General features: G+C 37.0%; 1 protein-coding gene across 6 annotated transcripts in view; it reads right to left on the minus strand.

Annotated features, from left to right (window-relative positions):
• The window catches only part of ZFHX4 (zinc finger homeobox 4), a 154,104-nt gene extending 132,530 nt beyond the window's left edge, over nucleotides 1–21,574 (minus strand). For 2 of the 6 annotated variants that reach the window (XM_075583159.1, XM_075583128.1), the window contains exon 1: nucleotides 15,092–15,762. The gene's annotated coding sequence lies outside the window, so the exon portion shown is untranslated. Of the gene's footprint in view, nucleotides 1–8,564; nucleotides 8,952–9,130; nucleotides 9,843–13,006; nucleotides 13,638–15,091; nucleotides 15,763–21,442 lie in introns of those variants that run through there. The other 4 variants (XM_075583141.1, XM_075583130.1, XM_075583147.1 and 1 more) reach the window with 4 other exon arrangements.
• Between the last annotated feature and the right edge of the window lie 219 nt (nucleotides 21,575–21,793).

A 21,793-nucleotide genomic window follows, 5' to 3' on the forward strand; every position in this document is an offset into this window, starting at 1 on the left:
TGTTTATACATCTTGTGTACAGAACCATTACATCTGCAGTCATTTTGAAAATGTCAATAATGTAACAGAGAATTGTAATAGTCGTATTGGTCCTGGGGAAAAGTACATTATTCACAGTCTGTAGTACTTTTAGTGGACCAACATCAAAATTAAGCATAACCGCTGTAAGCAAGCTCTTCAAAAAAATCGTTTTTACAGTTCTGACAATGGGGCTGATTCCATAAACGCCAAAGCTATGATCAGCTGAATAGGTGTGATCGTTTTGTTCTTAGAAACAAAATGTATACTAGTGATCATTTATTTTTTATATTGCACGGACAATGTACCTACTGTAGTATCTTCAAAATGTGCAGACAGAGGTTTACCCAAGCTGAAATGGATCTGGAATCTAGGCTCTCCTACAAGAGGAGCTCTTTTATCCCTGCACACAAACAATCACACATATCAATAATATATTATATTCATTCCTTTACTGAAAGAGATTGTAAATGTTTTGTACATGGGGAATGCATACTGTATACCACCTGTGGAGATATTTTAAGAGGGTGGCTATAATATATATATATATATATATATATATATATATATATATATATATATATATATATATATATATACAGTGGTTGACAAATCACCAAAAAATCTACTCGCCACACAAAAAAATCTGCTCGCCACCTAGTACCAAACGTGTGCTGCTTGGGCCAATATTTACTCGCCCGGGGGTTAAATCCACTCGCCCGGGGCGAGCAAATGTATAGGTTTGTCGAACACTGTATATATATATATATATATATATATAAAAAAGAATAACATACAGAAAGGTAAAAAAGGGCACTGTGTCAGTCAGAAGCATGTATGTTGTTGAAATGCACAGAGCTTGGATTGCATGTGTGTTCCATTACCATGTTCCAGAGATGTCACATTTCTTGACTGGCTGGCAAAGAATCAACAGGCAACATTTCTGGAGCAGGGGTTTCCTAGAGGCATTAATATTTATGTAGTAGTACGTTGGGTGACCCCCTGGTTTCACTGATCCCAGAAGAAAAAAATGGAGTAGCTTGGACTGAAGCGTATACAGTAAATTGAGGTCATTTCAACCACTGTCTGTTTCTTTCAATGTACATTGTTTGTATGTTGAGTATTGCTATTAAAACTTCTGGCCTCAAAAAACACATGCTGTATTTCGAGAAAATACAACTTTTAAGAAGGGTATGCGTATAGGCATTGTAGTGCCCCTTCAATAATGGCTCCATTAATAATTATTAGTGTGGTTAAAGAACAGCAGGACATGCAGCCAGCAGGAGTCCTGGAGTAATCAAAAGTAATTGTAAGGTTCCAATCTTTGATATAAAGAAGCTTTGGTGATGCTTACGTGTATGTATATACTTAATATAGCTATACAAAGTAGTGTGTTCATATCCACATGGGAGGAGGGACCCCTGTTGTTTTAACAAAGCAAGTTAGGGTTTTAAGGCATCATTAAACAATTAGAGGATGAGGTGGGTCCTATGAAACCATAATTTACGACTATGTTCTAACAACATCCCAACAATAAAGTTTCTATTCTCTGGTTACTAAAAAAAAACTTTGTCTGAAGCCTAACACCACTGTAATTATCTTCATAAAACTAATCACAGGCCAGGTATTCCGGCAAGCATTCCAATTCTATTAACAAACCTATGAGTCAAGATGATTTAAAAAACAGCCCATGTAGGAATAGGAGAAAGTATATTTAAAGCCTTTCAGTACATATTTAAATAGTGCATTCAACACCCCTAACTAGTGATGCTAGTCAGGCAATTAACAGATGGCGTCCAGACCATACAACCACCAAGCTTCCATGTGGCTTATTAGAATTCAGCAGTCTTCGGTTAGTGCGTTACCACCATATTGGCTAAAAAGGAAAAACAGAGAGTTCTCTTCTCATTTGTGGCAAACCTTGGGGGATTAGCAGATCATGTCTTCTACAATTATTTGTGTCATTAATTATACATTTTATTTTTTGACATATTTCTTATTTTAGCTCCTTGTATATTTTTTTTCCTTTAAACGTTGTTATTAAGTTATTGATTTATTTCGTTTGACCTGTCCTTTCTGTCACACACAAATGAGAGGCGACAGTTTGCTCCTGTGAAGCGTCATCTTTTGTCATTTATTTTACACGGAGACTTAATTTGTCTGTTGTGCAGAAGTGAAATGAGCAATCCAGTAATTAACTATTGTGTTTTTAGATGTATGAACTTTAATTAGATTTCATTATAAACAAACAAATGTCAACCGCAATTATAAGCTCCTTGCTTTGCCCGCACATTATCCCTTTTCAAACAAACTTGATGTCACACAAATTATAATCAAGGGGCCAGCAATTCAGAGTTGAATTTTACATGATTTGCCAGTAACCCGATTACCTTAACTTCAATATCATTACAGGAAAAGTATTTTAAGATAAATAATTACCAGAATTCCAACAGGAGACAAGCTTAATTGTATTGATTCAAGAGAGCCATGCATAGTGGGAAAGAGCTGAAGGAATAATGTTATCTTAAATCTACCGTTTCTATTAAAATGATATTGCCTGGCAGGAAAAAGGTAATCTGAGATAGGTGTATGAAAAATCAGATACAGAGCTCAAATAATTATTTTACCCAATTATCTTCTACCAGAAGCAACAAAATATCAGTGTGGAGCAACCTTATGGAACCGAGGTGTACAGGTTTTATTACTGACTGGTTCATCTGTTAGAACCAAGAACAAGTTGAGCTGCCAGGACATAATGAAGGCAAATGATTAGTTATGTAGCACTGAGACTGAACTCCTCTTCAATGAAATAAGAGTTAATTAAAGTTTACCACCAAACATCAACCAAGGTAGGATGTTGATCAGGTTTCAGCACTAAGTACAAACAGACAATGGTTGGCAGCAATTAGCGTGGCTATCAAATGACCTGCAATGATAATTATACATTCAAAACAGATAAAGAGCTGAAAAAAAAAAAAACTAATCAGCTTTCTTTGCCTACAACTAGTCGAAGGGCAGGAAACAGGTATCAGATTATTTCAGTTTAACACTGTAAATCAATAGAATTAAACAAGCAGAGGTTGTCCGAGTACATTATCTGGAAGAGAACAATTTACTGTACATGATGGAAGAGAGCCTGAAATCATTCACTGAACTGACTACAACAAAGGCAAATCAGATACATTTCAATAAAATTCTCAGCTCGTCTGGTGATTACAACAATCGCTATTTAGTCATCATATAGTTTCAGCTCCCTAATTAAGGCTTTTTTGGACAGCACCTAAAAGCACTTGTCAGGGATGTCTGACTTGCTCTTTTTTTAATGGAATGATATTTGAAATGCTTGTTGTTTTTTTTATCGCGCATCTAGTTTATTAAATACAAATAATTTACATAAGAAAGAACATTTTATGCTGCTCGAAATGCTACCTCCTGGAACTTTTATACCCAACCTCTCATGTAATGTACGCAAGATAACATCAGTGAAAATTATTTTCATAAAATGCCTCACTGCTTTGCATAGTTATTGGGCTGCAGCCTAAAGCTATTCTACAGATTCCCCCCCCCCCCCCTCCTAACAAACCTCATTTTCCCAACTAATTCTGTTATGCTAGGGATTTGAGCAGAGAGTTGTCTAATCCCAGTATTTCCCTAGAGCTGTATTTAAGCCATGGCCCACTCCCAGCACAAAAGTGTCTCCAAAAGCCCTTTCGCCCCCTTCAGCACTCATACACTCATTGGTCATGACATTTTCACTTCAGCCATGACAAATGAGCTGATGGCTATGATCAGATTGTGCAGGAGGACTGCTTTATCTGAAGATATATCATTAACTCTCCTCACTATCTCCTAATATAGCATCTTTTGTAAAATCTCTTGTAAAATGACACATACAGTATGATATATACTGTTAACAAAGATAAAGTTAAAAAAAATTCAGTTTTTAATAGGATAAAAAAACTGGGGGTAAAAAAATGACTTTGTTTAGTTTAGTACACCGTACTCATCTTCTAGCTTAAAAAAAATAAATGATGGTTTGCCCAGTGAAGCAGATAGAGTAAATAGTCACTGTACCAATAAAATACTTTAACGTTAAAAAAAACACCACAACAATTTGTTATTTAACTGTCCAATTGTGTTTTATTTTCCCAAGTCATTTTTGACATGGATGAAGTTTTATATCTTACACTTCTAAATAATCGCACGCTTGTCAGAATATGAAAATATTATCATATTAACACCAGGCATGGAGAACTATAGCGTATTGCGTGTACATTCAGTGTTAACAAATTCATTATCAGCTGAAGCCTCCACTTCCTATTTATCTCAAACCGCACAACTAAGCAGAGTCAACTGTCACACAAGAGACCCTGGAAATGGAGGTCACCGGCTTTGGAGGTAAAGTGCTATTCACTTTTGGGCTCAGCAAGAAGCTGCCTATTCCTGTTCTTATTGGCATCAGCCCACCCCCTTCTCTTACTAGAGAAAGAACAAAGCCAAGTGCTTGTGTGAGGTTTATGAATAAATCAGAGGTGAGCCACTTTAAGTGCTGCCCATGATTTCCTTGTTGACAGTGAGCACTTAAACAGGCTCCTACGATCGGCAACTACTGGCAACATTAATGGTTCCTAGGCTGTATCCCGATTTTATTTCTGAGAAGAAACGACGTTTCCCCTTCTTCACGATTGCTTCACCTTTGGAATACTGTGGTGCCATCTGCAAGAGGCAAAATGTGCTGAATACTTGTCCAGAGCCACTTCTAAATGTTAAACTCATTAGCGGAGGATTCTCTGATGTGCTATTTATGAGTAACTAGTAAAAGCACAAGATGTTCCTCAGAGGTGGAAATTGTCCATCTGCATATTGCAACACAGGCCCATTTCTTTGCGTTATATCTTTCTCTAAAGGGGCATACTCAGATCATAGTATTTTCTGTATAAACAAAAAGAAGAGATGATCCAATTGAAAACTTATCTTTAAAGCCATATGGTAAATTTGAGTCCTTTCTGTGCTTGTGACAATACATTGCTCTTATTATCTAGCAATGTAACGGGTCAAACGCACTTATGTACCAACAGTAAACGGATTTTTTATTAAACAGGAAAGCTATGCTCAGCCTTAACAGTAAATAGAAATCTGCTGTTTCTTAAAAAAGGACCACATAAAAGGTGTTTATACTGAACTGTTCCTGTAGGAATCATGTACAAGAAAATAGCAAAGGTCCTGACGTCTATAAATTGTTTTACCATCTGGGTGGATCAGGGACCATTTTCAAGTGCTGCTGTCCAGCCACAAGCAGAGGCTTCTGAAGGGCATGACACATTGCACCATTTACACAAACTTAAGTCCTTCCTACTCAACAATAATGGAAACTGTAGAATGGACACAGGTAGTAAGTAGCACTTTCTTGTATGACATACATATTTCCTCCCTTGTGCAAATCTAAAATCCATTTGTAAGTCCATTTAAGTTCAAATGCATCAAAATGAATTTGGCACTTCACTGGCAAATCTCTTCTATATGGGCTTTGCAGCATTTCACTTTACAGCTCTAATAATGATTATGGCACCTGGATCAGTGTCACTGCAATGAGCATTGAACTATATTAGTCACATGTTGTCTACAATTATTGATGCTGTGCTAGAACAACACTGATCCTATAAGGTATACTGTCCCTGTCTAAGGCGTATGCCAACTACAGTGAAATTACACTAGGCCTCTTTGATTTAATACATGTTATTATTATAAGTTTAGTTAATGCTAAAAGTTGACTGTACCATTCACTGAAGGAATGAATAAAAACTAGAATGGACTAGTTAGCACTTTAGCAATCAGACTCATTCACCACAAACTTGCTCAAATCAGGCAATTTGAAATGGTTACCATATCTTTTTTTTTTTTTTTTTTTTTTTAGCAAAGTAAGATTAATATGAGACTAAGGAAATACAGCACCTAATCCACTTAGTGAGTATAATTAAGAAGAAAGATTTGTACTCCACTATATTATTTGTCTGACATGTTACAACAGGCCTCCAATATGCCCAGCTGTACAGTTCAACCCGAGTTGGAGAAGAAAAAAAATACTGACTTGGAGTAAAGCTATGTATTGCTGATTTATTAAGTAGAAAATGCAGTTTGTATTTAAAGATATCTGTGAGCTTTGCTAATCAAATGGATGAAGATGATTTTGATATGAGTTCCCTTCAGAATGCATTGTTTTATATATATATATATATATATATATATATATATATATATATATATATATATATATATATATTTTAGTTCTCTTAATTTAGTGTCACAAGCGAGTTACCGCTATATTTAGTACTGCTGCAGGTAGTCTTTTGTTTTCACTGCCTTAAGGATCAGTTTTATATGGTATCTGAATCTGTATAATAATTCAAGGTGCACATGGAAGGTTGCGACCATGTCTCTTCCCAGAGGAGACTCATGGGAGCTCTGCGGTGTTTCCTCTGTACACCCCAGTTAGCCTTCACTGTGAAGAGGCACAAGCCCTTGCAAATAAAACTGCTTCTTATTATTTTACAGCCTTTAATGCCACCATTATTATATAGCCTCCAATTCTAAATGAACATCTTGACTGGGTTAAAAAAATGGAGGCAGCCTTCAATAAAAGGACTCCCTGCAGCTCTGTTATGACTTTGAGGTCTGTATAAAGTGATGCCTAGAATAGAGAGCTTCTTTAACTGTTTTAGTGCTGGGGAGACCTCCAGTGCATTGCAATTACACAAAAAGATTAACTGCCAAAGCCACAACACAAGTATTTCATAAGAAATCCATGCAGTGTTTTTGCACAGTGCTGCACAGTCTAAAATTGTAATATACTCTGGGCTTTTGCCCATTCAGTAAGAATGCAGACAGAACATAAGCTACCATTAGTCCATGTGTTATCCAATTCTCCAGCGACTGGAGACCTGCCAGTGACAACACATGCTGCTTGCTTAACCATGTTTTAAAACATTTAAAAAATAAAAGAAGGTATATTTTCCTTAAAGAAATCCAACGTTTGCAAGAACATTGCTTGCCCGGTAAGTTTGCTTTGCACTCGTAGTCAAAAAGTTACCGAAGGCTCAAATTATACAGAGGTGGCCTGCTCAGCGCCGTACTGACAGGGATACTTTTAACAATGACTTAGTAACACAAAATCCAAACACAGCAACTACCACAGAAATACAAGATGTCTGTATGAAACATTTAACTGTAGCACATTTAAATATAATGTCATTGTCATTTTTGGGGGCGTAAATGTAATTTATGCAAAAGTACTCAATATATGCCTGTGCTGTTCTTACAACACACACTGATAAATCCCAATATGTAACAGATTTTCCTAAGAATTCACTGTTAGTATAGTATATCATAATATATATATATATTGTAAGGTATGAGTCACACATTATTTTTCTATTTAGCTTCCAAATTGGAAAAAGGAACCATGTTCAGAAATGCATAAGTAATGCACAATAACATTAATACAACATGTTACGCTGCTCCATGAAAAGCACAATTTACTAGACAGTATGCTTCTCATTTTGCTACACAATGATTACAGACAATTTCAACCAGATCCCAAGTGAACTGACAGCATGTGCTAGGCAAGTTCTGTGAACTAGCAATAAACAAATCAGGTCAGCATCTGGCAGAATCTGCCAACACTTGTCTTTGGTGGCACTAAATTGATAATTATGGTGACCTGACACTTAAAAAGAGGGTGCTTAAAGTACATGCAGAGAAATAATTATCCTCGCTGCATTTAATTTACAGATGTGCAAAAAGAACCAATTCCCACCTTCAAAAGTGTCTCAACACTTGGAGTATTTTAACTGCTCTAATTACTGTTGAGAGGACATAATTAGGAGCACTGATCACACTGTCAACAGCTAACCAGTAAGGGCTCTAACTTCCAAAAAAAATATTAAAACTTCTTCTAAAATCAAAGCATTTTCCCAACAAGAGAAGGTTGAAAAATTATGAAACACAATACACTGTACTTGCAAAAAAGTTAGCAAAAAAATATTCTGTAATAAATACAGAATTTACAACAAGAACTTTCCTGCTGGGCTACACTGTACCTGAAGCAAAGTCGAAAAAGTCAAATGATACAGTAAATCTTTAATTTGCATATTTATCAAAAATATAGGTTTTTCTTTCTTGCTATGGCAGAATACAGTAGGTCCACCCCCGTTGTGTAAGCTGAACGTCACTTCCTTGGGGGGGTTAATAAATATATAAATACATTTATACTATCAAAATTTACTACCATAGTATTTAATATATCAGGTATAATTTTATCTGCATGCATCAATAAAATGGACACAATAACAATTCCCAATAGCATCAACAAATCTTAAATATGCTAACATTTTTACAAACATAACATCACTTAGCTTATAACTTTACAAAAAGCCATTTTTTTCCTGCCAGTATAGCACAAAAACAAAACAAAATCCAGATGCCAGTATTTGATCCGCTATTGGTGTTTGGTCATGTTCCTGAAATGCTACTACATACTACATACAAACCTGCGGTTCCCGTCCTCCGGCCGATCATTATCAAATATATTACTTCACGTGACGATGAAAACCGAGGACATCTTATAAAGTTGCTGAAATCTGAGCTTCTGCTTGTTTTCTCAAGTCTTGGACAAACATAACTTTTGGGAGAGCCGAGGGCAGGAAGAAAGAAAGAGAGAGGCCTGCATTTTCATCTTCCTTTCATCTTAGCCATTCAGTCAACCATTCAGTGCCCCATTCAGCAGAGCTTTTCATTATGCAAAAAAATGCTAATCCTTTTCCGATGCTTTCACACTTGTATAAACCACCATTCCTTCCACTGAAAAGTAATTATATCAGTTTACCTTTCTGCCCCCCCCCCAAAAAAAAATGGGCTAATATTCCCGTACCAAAATGGCTTTTTTCCCCCCTATCTTCTGCTTGTAGGAAACGAAAGATTATTAGGAGAGGTATTCCTTAGAGCAAGAGTCAAATTTTCAATATGATTGTGTCAGCCAAAGAAGAAGAAGAAGAAGAAGAAGAGAAAAAAAAAAACTTCAGCTGCAGCGGAAACTCTTTTCAGTGACAGAACTGACCTTGCCTTTGCAGGGGACAGAGCAGAATGAGCCTCATTCGGGTCTATTAATCAGAGACAAATTATGAAAGAATGTGGCCGGACTGGTTGACACTATCCTGTCTTGGGAGACTCCGTAACAGCCTCGTAACAATGTCCTCTTCATGGGTAATGAACAGCCGTGACAAATGGGGCAGAGCAACTATTTTATTTGCATATGCAAATTCCCACACAAGGGAAACATGTACAAACAAGTGTCATTGTAAGGTGGATTAGGCAAACAGCGCTTTCTTTTTTAGGACGTTCTGCAGCCCAGAACATTAGTCAGCACAATTAAAACAGTCTCCATGGCTACTAATGAAATTTCACGATGGTATGAGTTAAATTAGGTAGCTAGTTATGTTTCTGCAATCCAAGTTGAAATCCATTATTATTCCAGAACAATGCAGCAATTGTGCCTGCCTGATCTTTGCCAGCTCAACAAGCCTCTAAAGTTGACAATTTGCATATGTTAATATAATTAAGCACTAATTACATGAAACGTGTACATATTCACATGCACCTTCCCTGGGCACTCTTCTGTTTGAATGTTGGCCAAGTCCTTAACCCTCTGAATGGTCTGGAGCAGGAGGCTCTGGGTGCAGCCCCAAGGCAGACATAGAAAGGCTCTTCTTCTGTAAACACTACGCTCAACCTGACTTCTCATATTCCTGTCAACAAACAGAATGGTGATTGTACACCTACATATATAGACACACACACACACACACACACACACTGTGTGTAATATATATATATATATATATATATATATATATATATATATATATATGGCTTAAACTTTGTTTACACTTTTGTAGGAACATAATACACATATATACATATATACACACATGCACATACATACATACATACATAATATATAGTATGTGAATGTATATGTATATATATATACATGCATACATATATATATATATATGCATATAAATATATATGTATGTGTATATATATATATATATATATATATATATTTATATATACGTATATATATATAGCTATTATAATCTCTACAGATCCCCTACAGGCAAGTATGAAGTGGTTTTATGCAAGATGTTGCACTGCATTTATGCTGATACAATCAGACCAGAAAGAGCATAGTAGGAATTGCATGTTGCTACTGTACTGTGACAGCAGCACAAAACTGAGAAACAGGAAAAGAGAATAAAAGAGCAAGCAGTAACTAATGATCTTTGCATAAATATATGGAGAGGCAATTAAGCAATGTTAATTACTATGACAGCAGTTAATTGAATATAATTAGATATTTTAAGGCACTGAATAAAGCAGAGTTAAGATTAATTTTATTGAGATTAATTGTAAATAAGAATAGATTAACTGTGTTTTGACATGCATAAAAAGTGGTTCTGCAAATTAACCAGCAGAGCAGCAACCTGCAGGAAAAAAAATCGTATATTATCTTAATGTCACACCTCCGAATCATCCCCTCAATAAACATAACGTTTCAAACCCAAAGAGACAGGAATCTTAAAGAAAAACAAACAGCTTGCTGAGATTAAAGAGCTTTTTTGTCCTTTTTCATGGGCATTTCTTTTAGCAGACTAAATTAAGCGAGTCTGCAGGACGGTTTTTTCGGAAGGAACATTTCACACCGAATGGAAAAAATGTTCTATCACATATGAAATTCATGCAGCTGTGCGGAACTTCGTCCAGATGGTTTAAGACTATAAAACAACTGCAATTGATAGGCAGCGGGCCTTCCCTAGATTATGTGATAGTCGCGGGCTTCAGATTTTGACCTACATTTTCTGCAATGAACTGTATTGTTTCATTCCAGATGACATGTTCATATGAAATCAAGGTTCAAATGAAACAAAACACAGTTTGGAGTGGTACAACGACACGCTCATTTGATACGAAATATGGAAAGGGCCTAGCATTGAAAAAAAAAAAAGGACGTATGCTTCAGTAGAAAAATGGCACACTACAGCTAGTTTAATGCTACAGCCCGTCACGAGTAACAAATCGATCAGACCATTCATGGAAGATATGATTAGCCAACCTGTTTACTGTTATAATTCTTAGGAGAAAACCTAGAGCCGCTGTATCATTAGAATCTAATATAGGAATGCATACTGTTTAATAAAATTAAGCACACCAGTAAAGGTTGCTGAACAAATCACCACTAAGAAGGGTGCTTCAATTGATTTTGAAATAAATCAATAGGTGATTAACACAATATTTTTAAAGCAGCAGAATGAAGATATATTATATAAACAAGTATATTATATTTCCAATATCCTTTAGTTCTTAATCGAACAAGGGCTTTATGATATTGAGCTTGTCTGTGCTCTGTAAGCTCCTTCAGAATATGCTTAGTCTTTTTTTTTTTCTTTTTCTTTATGAAAATCCAAAATCAGTCTGGGAAACAATGCTACAACAAGTCACTCTGCAGTGCAAGATTTTAAATCATCCAGCCTCTTCTAATAGACTTGAGACTTATTGAGGTAGAAACCATAAAAAATGAAGAAGGGAAATTTAATCCCTGAAATATTGATTTGCACATTAATATCATATAGGCAGAGGGCAATTTGGCTTCATGGAAATGACACATTGTCGACCCTTGGTGAAGTCAGAGCCAATCTAACTGCTGAACATGTCTGAATCTCAAGAGTTATTAAGGGCTTCCCTTCTTGCCTTTATGACATTTCTTCAGCCTACCAATGCAATCTTAAATGTATTATCTTTAAGAAATAATTGTAAAACCTCAGGGGTTTTTTCCTGTTAATGGAAGGGAGGCTAAAACCACCTCTGATTCTGAAATGCAACATTAAACCCTTGCAATCAACAAAAGCACCTCAATTCTCATCCATCCAGTGCAGGATCTAATATTGTTATTAGGGATAATCAAATTTCATGGTGTAAATTTAGGTTATGGATTGAAGCAGTAAATTCTGCAATATTAATGTGATCTCACAACACCCTTATGCTAAAGTTGCTGGTGCAGCATCTTTTCCAACAACAAGCTACAAAAGGAACCTAATTGTGCAAATGTTCTCAAAGATGCAGATATGGCATTGCACTTACGATCAGCTGAGGTCTTCTCGATTTTGAACTATGCCTAATTGATAACTTCAATTTAAAAGAATAATTAACCAGTGCTACTGCATAAGGCAACAGCAGGTATTATTATTGCTGCCTTACACAGATGGTCTACCTGACCTTTCTTTGTTCATGTTGTATAGTTTTCACTTTTACAGATTTATGACGTTTGCCTATTTCTTTGTTGACACTACATTAATTATCATAAACAGGACAATATACTTAGCATATGTTTATACGGGAAAGAAAAAAATCCCAGGCAATTAGAAAAAGTAAATATACTATATTAAATGCCAACATGCCCAGCTCTCACACTATACCCTGTACACAAATACAACTACGAATAGCAGAATAATCTCTAACAGGCATTGTACAGAAAACAAGTGCTGAAACAGCTGTCTGATCCTCTGTTACATTTCTGTGCTTTCCTGCTGAGTGAAGCAGCAATCGTGGACAACTATTCCCCATCTCATTTTCTACTGCAGGTTACAAGGTTTTATTTTTAAAAAATTTTTGCTCAGCCTAAGAAATCCAGTTTAACGCGACATCCACCGGTTTGTCGAGTTTTAAAATGTAAACGCGAAATAAAATAACGCGTGTTGGCAAACTGTCTCATTTGTAAGCTTTCCAAGTAAGCGCTTGGTATTCCTATTTCGGAAAATATGGAATCCTAAAAAAAAAAAAAAAGAAAGCTGACCAAAGCCCAATAGGTTCCTGTCAGTTTTGCCTGTAAATAGAAAGTAAAACAAGTGTTGATGGCACTGAGAGTGTTACATACCCAGGCTGTGTTTTTGCATTGCTCTCAATGGAAGCGATCGATGCCCATGTCACTGTCGTGTCCCAATCGCAGCCAAGTCTCTACCTCAATCTAAGCAGCAACCCCACAGGCTGTGCTGCATACCTCATAGCCTCTGCCTCCACAATACCACAAATATTACATTTTCTGGGGATCTTTTAGCGTTGACTGCTCTGCAAGGACCAAGCCACTGAAAATCCGGGGGAAGAGGAAAAAAAAATACCTAACCTCCTTTGCCTGCCATCTACATGAGTCGTGATTAAAAAAGGGAGAAGGGTTAATAAATAAATAAGGGAAAATGGATTGAAGCAGAGGAAATGCAACTGTCAGACAACGGGATGACCAGACTTCCGTCACAGCAGCCTGTTTGGATAAATATTAGCCACCATCTTCAGCGTGAAGTTGGCTTTGTTTTACTCTGAACGAGCACCCCCTCCCCCTTTGTTACTATTTCAGGGGGGTTTTTAACATTTTTTTGTTGTTTTTGAGGTGAGCCTCTGCGGCTGTCTTCTTCATTTTAAAGAAAGCAGGATAAAGCCCTGAAAGAGCAACGACGAGGGATAAAAGGATTGAAAGCGACTCGTTCTGCCCTTCCCTTGCTCCTCTTGTCTCGGCAGCAGCGGCCGATAACCCCCCCCCCCTCCCGTACAACTCGCAGGTAACACAATAAGCTTGTCTCCTAACACCAACTTCATCCCATCGCAAAGGCTCAATTCAGAAGCAGATTAAGGGAAAATGGGATTGGGGGGGGGAGGGGGTGCAAGGGGGAAAGGGAACAAGAGGGGGGAAGAAAGAAACAGTAAAAAAAATCATTGCAATTTATGTCGATAAAAAACAGAAACCTAAATCTCTTATTGAAGTGTATTTTTCTCTGAAATGTAACCTGTACCAAGTGCTTAACAGGTTTTGTCAAAATGTAAAAAAAAAACAAATATATATATATATATATATTTTATTTATATATATATATATATATATATATATATATATATATATATATATATATTTGTAGCGTTTTTTTTTGGGGGGGGGTGTTATTTTGGGGAGGGTAATGACTTTGTTTTTGTCGGTTTCCTTGTGTGCACAGAGAAGTCAGCATGGCTGGTAGCAGGGAGGGGAGAAATGAGTGTTATGCCTGCCCCTGAAGCAGGACAACGGAGCTCCAAGAGACACAGGCTTAAACCCATCCCCCACGGCCTCTCTGTGCCGGGCCACCCCCCAACAAGGTCATCCAAACCTACCAGACCGTGCCACCAACATTTAAAAAAGAAAAGGGGATCTCCCGATTCTTTTGTGTAAAAACCTTAACGATACTACGTAGAAAATATGCCAAAAGAAGAAAAGGAGATAACAAGGGAAGGAATTTGCTTTTTTTTTTTTCTTCTTTACAAAAAAAGAACTTTTTGGTTTTACCTACAGCAATAATGTCACTTCCTTTTCCCTTTGAATAGTAAACATACCTGGAGCCCCAAATTGCACTAAAATCACTGCTGACCAGCCTTACAGCTAAAGGGCATGGGCGTAGTGGAAGACCTCCTAAAGTCATGCTTTAGAATTTTTATTTACCATTACAGGGGAGAATAAAGCTTTCGGACATCCCTGGCTGAGAGATCAGGGGCACTTTTGACAGTCGGGCTTCTCGCTGTCTGACAGTTTTCCCCAACCCCCCCCCCCCCCTGCGTTCAGATGCTTAATCCAAGTTACAGCGGAGGAAAACTGAGAGGGTGGGGGCGGCGGAAAAAAAAGAAAATAAAAAGAAAAGAGAAGAGAAGGGACACACGGCAGCAATCAGTGCAAAATGCTCCCTGGTATGTCAGATCGGAGGAAAGAAAAGAAAGGAAGGGGGAGTTAGCCGGGATCTGTGCAGATGGGGAATGTGTGTGTGTATGTGAGAGAAACAAAGTGAGGCAGTGAGAGAGCGAGCAGAGAGAGAGAGAGCGAGAGTGGGAGAGAGCGAAATATCAAAGATTGTGCAAGATCAGCCTGGAAGGATAATCAATACCCGACCTAAATTTAACACAAACTGCTCAATAAAAGTTAAAGGGAAGAGAAAAAAAAAAAACTTACTTTCCATTTCCCCCCTCGCAGTTTCCACTCGATCTTCTTTTTTTGTACTGTGTGTGTGTCTCTCTCTCCGGCTTAATCGCTACAGCTGATCCCATCCAATAAAAGGAGAACGTTCATCAAGAAGACAAAAATAAGGAAAAAAAAAAAAAAAGGACAATCATACGAAAAAAAGGAATAATCCTGGAACTTTTTGCAGGAGTGCAGATGCGAGGGGTTGAGCAGAGAGGGGACTCTGCTTGTTGTTCTGGGTCCGCTGGGTGTGAAAGCATGTGCCAGCCGCTGCCTCGCTGTTTGCTTGTGAAGGGCTTGGGAAAAGGAGGAAAGGAAATGAATGTCTTTATTCTGCTAATTATTATCGTTTTAGCCCTGTTTAAAAAAATGGCTGATTAAGTTGAGTGCGCATGTCTTTGTGTGTCTCTGTTCCTGATATGCACTCTGGGAATGAGAGAGAGCGAGCGAGAAAGAGAGAGAGAGGAGAGGAGAGAGAGGGGGAGGTGTAATTAGTGAGGTGATCAACAGTCTCCAGATTGCAAATGACGTGCAGCCCGGACTTAGAGCCGCTCGCTGGGGCTGCAGAAACCACGACAATAATCAGAAGCAGGATCACAGAGCAGCCTATCCACTCCTGGCTGAAGACTTAATTACTAACACACACATGTATACAAAACTATAGGACTGGGGAGAATGAGCAGAATCGCAAAGATAATCACATACCAGTGAAAAAAAAAAATCTACTCTCACATTTACCTTGCAAAGCATTTAAAGCAAATCGCGGTAGGATCCTTTCTAGACCACTTATTTTAGAAAAGATCATAAGGGAGGTAAGCGCAGAACTGGAGTAAAAAAAAAATAGCAAGGTCAAATACTATGTAGCATATTTCTATAAAATGTACTATTTTGTAACGGACACATTTTTTTTTCTATAACTACATTTATAAAACGCTCCGATTGGAGTCAATGAAAATTCGTTAACAAATTAACAACGATAAATTAAAAAGAAGATACTAATAAAGCAATATGTAACGATCGCCCAACATATTTTGTAGCACTCAAATAATTTGGGTACAGTATTTGTACTTCCAGGCAGTCCAGCATCAAACACGGATGTTCTAAGAGCGTCTTTCCATTCATAGAAAAATAAGGTAAGAAGAAGATCAAGCTGTAAGGGAATTTTCCCAGGGAATATTCTTTGTCTTAAACTATGAAGGGGAACACGATTTACATTCAAATCTAGTTATAGGTATAATTGAAAAAACTAATGGGAATATAGCACATGTAGATATTTTTTTATTACAATGTTCCGGGGATGGGAGTTCCACAAAACAGAAGTAAATAAGAGTTAGGAGCATAGGATGTTTACAGTGTCAAAAGCCTGAGCAGGTGAACCATAACCTCATGTTGGAGCTGATGTGCCTTTTAAGTCCAGGATGCCTAGGCTACACATCAAAAAACTTGTCTTAGGCCTTAAGTACCAAGTCTGCCAAATGCCAACGGAAAGGGTTAGCACCATCCAGCTCTCAGACTATTTTCAGAAGAGGAAGAAGAAAAAAAATACAGAAGACACAGACAGGGATCTTGGCGAATCCCAGATCAACGAAACAAATATTTTACTGGAGGACGTTTTTTGGCAAATCCTTCAAGTGATATCGGTTGAAAATAACCAACGTCCCAAATTGGGAACGTTAGCAATGTACAAGGATGCGTACGGTTGTGAGAATTTTGCAGCATTTGAAAAGTTATACGGAAAGCTTTTAGGGTAAAAAAATATAAAACTAATAAAGACAGATTTCAGGTCATAATTCTACAGGACCAAATATGTACCTTATTAGTCAAGAAGAACCGAGGGAACTATCTGCAGTGCCTTGCTTTTAAATGGTTTATCGCTATCCCGTATTTTTCTGGTAGAAAACCTCAAATGGTCTCCATATAATTACTATTATGAACACCATGGATGTTCTTTTAGGTTTTTTTTCTCAAACCACATATTGCTAGTAGCAAAGGTATACAACACACACACACACGTATATATATATATATATATATATATATATATATATATATATATATTTATAAATATATAATTTATGTGTATGTATATATATATATATATATATATACACATAAATTATATATTTATAAATATATATATATGTATATATATATATATATATATATATATATATTTATATACACACATATCATGTGTTTGTTATGATTTAATTAGTTATAAGATAATCCTATATAGATACATAATTAGGAAAATACAAGATATACAATGTACCAAAAAACATAATATACATTGTTTCCATTGTTGATTTTCAAGAGATTCTCCATCATTACATTTTTTGTAATACTGCATTAAACAGAAAAAATATGACACACCATATATATATATATATATATATATATATATATATATATATATATATATATATAGCTATATACTACACAGATAATATAAATAATAATATGCAGATTTCAGGGAGCAAAAAGGAGGACCGTTGTTAATTGCTGGAAATGTCTGAATCCATTGCAGAAAATATTCGGAGCAAATCATTTCGTTTGAAATTTTTAGTTTTTTTACCAATATTGGCAAATTGCATGGAAATATCCATGGCAAAAAAACTCACAAAAAAACACAATAGGAAATATCATTCACGTCCTGCTTTATTGTGGCATCTTTCTTTATCTCTTTTTAAGTATGGTTTGAGTGTTTCTGAATTACAGCTAAATGGACAAAAGGGAAGGCTGCGAATGTGAAGAAGTGAGTCCCCATTTTCATTCTTTCCCCTGTGAATGTTTACTGCCCCTCCTAACCCTTTTATTCTCTGCCCTCTCCCTCTCTCTCTCTTTTCCTAAAAATAGTAGCTCTGGGGGAAAGAAGAAGAAAAAAAAAAAAAAAAGATACTGCGGGAAGTTCAGAGTTAGAAGAAAATCACAGGGATGGCCAGGGATGTAGGAAAAAATCGAAGAAGGTTAAAGCAGAGAGAGAGAGCCAGGTTGGCAGATGTGAAGGGGACGAAACGGAGAGAGCAGGAGAGAGGACAGAGAGGAGGCAGCAGCGACTCGGGAGAGGAGAAGGAGGGAGGGATGAATGGATGAAAGCAAGGAAGGAGGCAGGCAGCGTTAGGCAGACCCACTCAGGTTTGTTGCTATAACCCTGTCTATATCTACACGTTTAGTATCCTCGGTTTCTTTCACTTTGGTTCCCACTTCATTCTCTCCATCATCACCTTTTCCCCATTCTTTTAAAGGACATGTTTTGCCTGTTCCTGCATTCTGCGGATCGCACAGGTTTGTTGCTGCAAACACTTTCTGGGTCTAAACGTTTATTAACCACATTTTCTCTTCTTGCCACTTATTCTCCGCAATCCGTACACATTCTAGATCCTCAGTTTGTTCAGTTAAAATTTCCCCCCTTCCTGCCGATTTTCTCCACCTTTACTACAACAGTTTGACAGCCAGCGCACTGTGGGTTTCCATCTGCTTCTCTTCTTCCCCGTTTACTTGTGTCCCCCTTCTTACTCTTACGGTTAGGCTTTTCTTTTTCTTTCGTTATTTCTTCCTCTCTTCTTTGGTCTCATTAGGTTATTCCTCCTTTTTTTTTTTTAATTTTTCCCCCCCTCTGTTTCCTATTTCTTTTCTCCTTCAAAAGTCATTTATTTCACTAATCTCCTCTCTCTGTTTTCACTCGACTTCCCCTATTTTCCCTTTTCCTGTCATTTCCCCTCCCCTCTCTCTTCCCGATCCCTGCACACATGCCTCAGCTATAACCCCTGATCTCTCTCCGTCTCTCATCTCTGCAGATCCCATTCAAACATTTACATAGAAAGCATCCTGTGTTTTGCAAACATCCCAAAAGTGTCATTTCAGTTCCAAAGCACCTACAGCCTATTAGTAATGTTGCACCCAAACTGCTCAGCACTACAATGTGTCCAGGGCCCTTTCAGCTCTGAATGGGTTAATACGCGGAACAATTTTTCCATCAAGGACACTACTGCTCTTTTATGGGAATTGTGGTCACTTTATGCCGAAAATAAAGCCAAACATTTATCTGTTTCGTAAGCCGATCTCTGCCAACAACTTTTTTTTTGTTTTGTTTTTGTTTTAAAATTCTACAGCAAGGACATGCTAATACCTATAATTACGTAAGCATCTCCCTTTTAATAGACGTCCCTTCACTAATAACTGTCCCATTCCCTCCCACCCCCCAGCCCAAGGGAAAGAGAATCCATGTCTTTTGATGGCGTTGACTAAGTCTATAGACCAGCTCAGTTTGAAACGAGGTATTACAAGATTTCAGTGTTAGAGACCCTTTGTCTGAGCAGCAGACACTTTCAGATCCCCAGCCCCCTCTTCCCTGGCTTTTTGTTGTCTTTCTTCCTCCCGGGGGCTATTTGACAAAGCAGTGTGTTAACTAACCTTTTTTTTTTTTCCTTTTTAAACTTCTTTTTATATCATATTTTAATCTTATAGTAATCTGTACCATATTTGTAGAGATAATGTCGATATTTAGGGCAGACCACATAATTAATTCTAATTGCCGGCAACATGCGCACATCATTAACACCCACTGACACGTGCATATGTAAATATGTTGTAAATACAGTTGCCCCCACTGCCAATTTGTGTCCCTTTTAAGTCACAGCAGATGCAAACAAAACAAACAATTAAAACAAAGTTATTGCTTGTGACAATCAAGTCACCATGTTCTCTTCTGATGTTTGATTGGAAACAAAATGATCTCAAGAGAAAGGAAACACTTGGCTAGAGAGATTTGGAGAGATGAGTGCAGGTCCCGGAGTGCTTTTCTTTTAGTTTAATTTCACTCTTAAAGTGCCCCATACAAAGCTTGTTCATCTGAGCAGGAGGCTCTTACCATGTACCTTTTATGCTGATTTTATAGCCCATCGGAACCTTGGGCTACAAGTAAAGTTTTCCAGAGGAATTTATTTATATATATGTACACTCATATGTACATATGTACATATATATATATAATATATATATATATATATATATATATATATATATATATATATATATATATATATATATATATATATATATATATATATATATATAATAAGAGCAAAATAGATCCAGGACACTTGGTCTTTCTCAATAAGTGGAATTTATTTAGACTGTGATCTATATATATATATATATATATATATATATATATATATATATCAAAATTAAAATGTGAAGAAGAAGAGGCAGGTATCAAATTGAAATACATTTAAAAAATGGTTTGAGACAGGTTGGGCAAGGAGTGACGGGCGAAAGATCCAAAGAGGGATGAAAGAGCAAAGGTTGCAGTAAAGGAAGCAAGGGAGGCGGAATTGGGAACAAAGAGACTGGGGATAGGAAGAAAAGAGGGAGAAGATGACACGGAAGGGAGAAGAGAAGGTAAAAAGGGCCAGGACACAGACAGGGTTACCGGTTCAGGAGCCCTCTGGGCTTTGAGAGGTCAGCTCTGTGACAGTCTCTCAACCTCTCCCCACCCCCCCATTCGAGGCAACCATCCAGTGTTTATAAACAAATCACATCGCAGCAGCCCCGTAAGAGAAGCATCCTATCTTCAGAGCCCCCCTGGCAGCTCTCCCACCAAATCCGTGGGGGGAACAAAATGTGCCCTAACTCCCAAAATTACACTCTTACTAAATTCCCCCGAAAATCCTCGCAAAAACCATTATTGATCGTGTTCAGCATTAGAACTCAAACAAGATCAGATGAAACATTCTGGGAGACGCAGCAATAATAATGACGATGATTAAACGAGAATGAAATTGACCAGAAAAGTAAATAAAATAGACCTATTTTGAGATCATCTGAAAACAATACAGCAGTGTCCATGCATTTAATTAACCTTAAACAAACCATTTTGATTAAACTGCCCCAGTCAGGAGAGGGAATCAAATGAACTGTATGAATTCCCATTTACCTTGAAAACAAGCAATAATTAAAAACAATCTTGATTGATCTGACTTTTTAAATGATAGACAACGTTTGTGGTAGAATTCATGAAAACGAAACATGTTTAAAATTAGCTTACCAAATGAAAAGAAAGAAGTCTTAAAGCCCAAGCAGCACATCAAACTTATAACTATCCTAATTAAAACCAGCTTTAATCGCAGGAAAGCAGCAATCACAAACTAAATGAATCAATACTTTCTGCAAACATGCCTCCCCACAGTATCTACAAATGGTAAAGGGGGAAGAAAATACATATTCAATTTAAAATCTATGCAGGAGATACATCAAATAGCTGTAATCATCTTAAAAGTTTTTTTTTTTTAAATACATATTTATATATATTTTTAGAAAAAAAAGTGAAAGAAAATGTACCTCAAGAGAAAAAAGCCCATCTTCTTTTCTTCTTTGTCTATCAGGCTCCAGTTAAAGCATATGGAAAATGTTTTCAAAATGCCTAGATTTGGCACATTGTCATTGCACAGAGAGGAGCGCAGTGATGCTGGTATAGAAAATGGGAAATAAATTCAGGATTGGGTGCTGCCTCCTTCAATGCGGATTTATCTAAGTTTAATTTAATATTCTGCAATCACTGTATGATCGCATATAATTCACCTAGATTTTTTTAAGGGCTTCCCTTCAATGTGTTGACCAAGACACAGAAGCATTTGAATAGATCAGCGTGTTATTTTATTTGTATTTTTTTTTTCACTTTGAGACATTATT

The sequence above is a fragment of the Ascaphus truei genome, chromosome 2 (assembly GCF_040206685.1).
Source record: "Ascaphus truei isolate aAscTru1 chromosome 2, aAscTru1.hap1, whole genome shotgun sequence".
Lineage (NCBI taxonomy): Eukaryota > Metazoa > Chordata > Amphibia > Anura > Ascaphidae > Ascaphus > Ascaphus truei.